Here is a 4,188-nt window from a genome sequence, read left to right as displayed (position 1 = left end):
AATTAATTGAAAACAATATGGTCAAGCCAAATTCGTCGCTTCACTTGAAGGGAAAATTCATCGCATTTTACGTGATACTTTGATGGCCCGTATCTCCGCGGGTGTTCAGTTTTGGACCATAGTTCTTTGGTGACTTAGTCTTGTTTTGACCCGTAGAATGCGCCCCTGAATTTGTGACACATCTTTTTGTAACACCCTGTATACACGACAACCTTCGAAGTTAACTTCTATTCATCCATATCAAAGATAATAAAAAAATGTTGGGATTGGGGTCCCCATAGCGGATGTAGTAATTAAAATATAAACACAAAATGTTATTTATTACAAATTTCAATTTAACAGAAAGACATCAAAAACGCGAAGATATTTCTACTTCGTTATACGATATCTAGATAAATCGCATTATTTTCACTAAAAGCAAAAAACATGAAAAACCGTTGGCTCATAGGTCCCCGTAAAGGGTTTAAAAATCCAAAATTAGACACAAAATGGTGTAAATTTTAAATTTCAAGTAAAGGTTTTTTTGAATAATACTATACACGACAATCTTTAACACGACAATCAAGTTAACTTTTATTCATCCATATGAATGCTTATGCTAAAGGTCCGTTGGAATAAATAATATAAAAGTAAGGAATGGAAACTTTTCCTGATCCCTGCCTTCCGCAGTTTAACAAAAACACCTGAAGACCCAAAAGGATTCAAGAATTAAGGATTTTTGGAAACTGCCTTCCAGTAAACTGTGGTTGCTACATTCCTACTGCCTTGTTAGCGCCACGTTTTCTTACTGGAAGTTGTTATCCAAACCAAACCCTGACCTTCCGACTCCATTCCTTTCTTTTAACTTCTTTGTTTGGAAAATACGTACTACACATCGTGGGAAATATTTCAGAACACAGTGATGCCGTTTCCCATTATAGATATACTAAAAACATAAAGCTCCAGATTCACAGTTTTGGATTTTGCTTAACGAAAAAATGCGGGACAAATAGCAGACACCCACTATTTTATGGTGAAGATCAGTATATATTATAATAAGTTTCAGATAATTTAATGACAATCGAAAACTGCATAAAGCCAATGCTACGGTACATAACGAATATAGACTGATATCAAAAGGGGCGTCAAAGGGGGCCGCAGTCCTCAGTAGAATGATAGAGAGATAGATCCGGTGAGAAAGGGGGTAATACGTCGGCGGAAAGGGGTACACTCTGTCTGCTTAAACCCCCTTTTTAAATCAGTCTGTGGAAGATAAGTTTAAAACGTCGCGCTTGCGCAGAGAGAAACATAAACGAGCTTCAGTCTCAACTCAGAAGGTCGGGATGGGGGGGGGCGAAAGGGCTATAAACTCGTCTCGTTTGCTCACCGTAACGCGCGCCAGAGAAAAAATGAATTGTGGAAGCTAAAAATTGGGAGTTTTCTCATGCAAAGAGAAATATCAATCCAGCTTGAATCCCTTTTCACTCCCGCATTAATATTTAGAATTTTTTTAAAGCCAAAAATATAATTTTTGTGTATATTATATAACATACCTTAATGGATTGATATTCGAATCCAGAATCAAATTTGTAAAGAACTATTTTTAAAAGAAAGGTTTTTTATGCATTTCCACAATAAAATAGGTTAGAGCACAGGGATTTTCTATTTATGCTGAATCCGAAATCGCAATTTTAATCACTTTGAAGCTTAACATTACGAGGTGGATAGTTTTTTTTTGCGAGTTAGACGTTTTTGTTGTAAAATTTCGAATCATAGTGAATGCTTGAACTACGCAATTAAAACCAAATTTCTCGTATTGATTAAACTTATATTCAAATTGTAATACAGTAATAATTTCTAAATTCTGCGCCTTTGTGTGTTTGAAAAAGTGTCGCCAAGGATTTTCTATATGTACCGTTTTTTTTAAGGACTACGAAGAAAAACTCGTTTTTGTATAATATATTTCAATATTTATAATCTAATACACTCTGAAGAATGACAAAGGTTAGAAGGATATATTTACGAAAGGCATCGTTAATTAAACTTAAAATAGGGTTTTTAACAACTTACTCTTATATTAAATTATTCAAAGAGCCTATTTCAATGCTAATTTTTTACTTCCTTAAGAAAGTGTAAAGTGTTCCAATGGTTGGTTTTTCATATTTATTTATTTGGGATGTAGCTAGATATTATATATTGCACTTAAAAAATCATAAATTTGATAAATACCCGTTTAATTGATATTTAGAGTAAATTCTATTTTGTGTTTCTTTGATTTATTACATCTATAATATTTTAATTCCAACAATTTTTGACTTATCTTGACTGACACTTTTTGCATCTCCTTAATTTATTAGAATTAAAAATAAATCCAAATTTTCATACCCGAGATGAACATTGTTCGTCTTTTTTCTTTTAATGAATATTAAAAACCTTCCGCAACTAAACGCCAAAAAATTATTAGAATTTTTGATATAAACCTGTTTAATAAAATCCCATATTTTGTCCAATTGTGACTATTTACACCTGTTTTACAGACCCTTCTTCCAATAGATTTTTATATTTTTGCTTTAGATAAAAATTGGATAATTTCCGATGGTATCGTATAACACATTAAAAGAGCCTCTAATATCAAAACTTGCAGAGGTTAACGGTAATAGTTCGTATAGGGCGCTGTAGGTTAGCTGTGGCAAAGGGGCTAGCCACCACCCCTCTATGCGTTGTAAAGGGACCCACCTGTAAATAAGCCACAGGCTTAGTGTGGAAATCCCTTCGTAGACAAAGCTTAGATTACTACAATTATTATCTATCTCTTTTATTGAAATGCATAATACATCTCATTTTTCTTTAACTTTAAACTCTTATTTCCGTTTTCAAACGGTTTTTCATTATATTTCTTACTGATGAATATTAGTAGTCAGGGCTAGATTAAGGGGGGGGCAAGGGGGCACTGGCTCCGGGCGCAAGGCTTGTTGGGGGCGCATTGAGTTTAACTATTCCCCCTTAGGGACATTTGCTGTTCCGTTTTTACCGACTAAAGGGGGCGCACACTATCTCGTCCCCGGGTGCAAAATTGCTTAATCCGGCCCTTTTAGTAGTCTTTGTAAGTAAATAAAATCAATTTTCGATATATTCCCGTTGAATTGTAATTTTAATATCACCCATTTTACACTATTTTTCAGGTGAATAGTAAACTTCGTAAGGTGTCGTATCTAAAATTTTTAATATATACTTTTTAATTGAAAATTATAATTTACTCCATTTTATGTCTAATTTTGGATTTTCACATCCTTTGTGGGGACCCTTGATCAAATGGTTTTTCATGTTTTTTGCTTTAGTTGGAAATAATACCATTACTTTAGTTTTCGTATAACGCAGTAGCAATAGCTTTGTATTTTTGATGTCTACCTGTTTAATTGTAATTTATGATAAATAAAATTTGAGTTTAAATTTGACTTACTACATCCGCTGTGGGGACCCTTTTTCCAACGGTTCTTTATTATTTTCCTTGTGGATGAATAATAGTAAACTTCGAAAGGTATGGTGTCTAAACATTTTGATATATACCTTTTTAATTGAATATTATAATTTACACCATTTTGTGTCTAATTTTGGATTTAAAGCCCTTTACGGGAACCTTTGAGCCAACGGTTTTTCATGTTTTTTGCTTTAGGTGAAAATAATGCGATTTTTCGAGATATCGTATAACGAAGTTGAAATAGCTTCGTGTTTTTTATATCTTCTTGTTTAATTGATATTTGTGATAAATAAAATTTTCTGTTTAACGCTTTTTCATTAGTTTTCTTTTGGTTGAATAATAGTAAACTTGGTTAGGTGTCGTAACTAAGATTTTTGATATATAATGTACTATATATAAGGGCTGTGCGAGTCTTGATTTTTTGGTTTCGAGTCGACCCTCCCGCCTCTCTTATTTCGGTTTTCGAGCTTCGAGCCGAGTCTCGAGTTTCTTATCCAGCACCGAGCCTTTAGTTGCATGTTGAAAATCTGGTTTCGGGCTTTTATCACGCCTTAAATTTCTATGGCGAGTCTTAACGACTTTCAATTTTAGCCCTTAATTTTCAATGCTACTGTTTTATACATTCAATTACTTTCCTTAGGAAAGAACACTATTAAGTCGTAAATATAACAGATAGACTTTTCTTGACTATAAATACACTTGAATCCTATTATCACTTATTAAAAGTACTT

The sequence above is a fragment of the Phalangium opilio genome, unplaced genomic scaffold (assembly GCF_054372755.1).
Source record: "Phalangium opilio isolate 3A_F unplaced genomic scaffold, DU_Popi_V2 ptg000053l_1, whole genome shotgun sequence".
Lineage (NCBI taxonomy): Eukaryota > Metazoa > Arthropoda > Arachnida > Opiliones > Phalangiidae > Phalangium > Phalangium opilio.
This window is presented reverse-complemented; position numbering follows the sequence as displayed.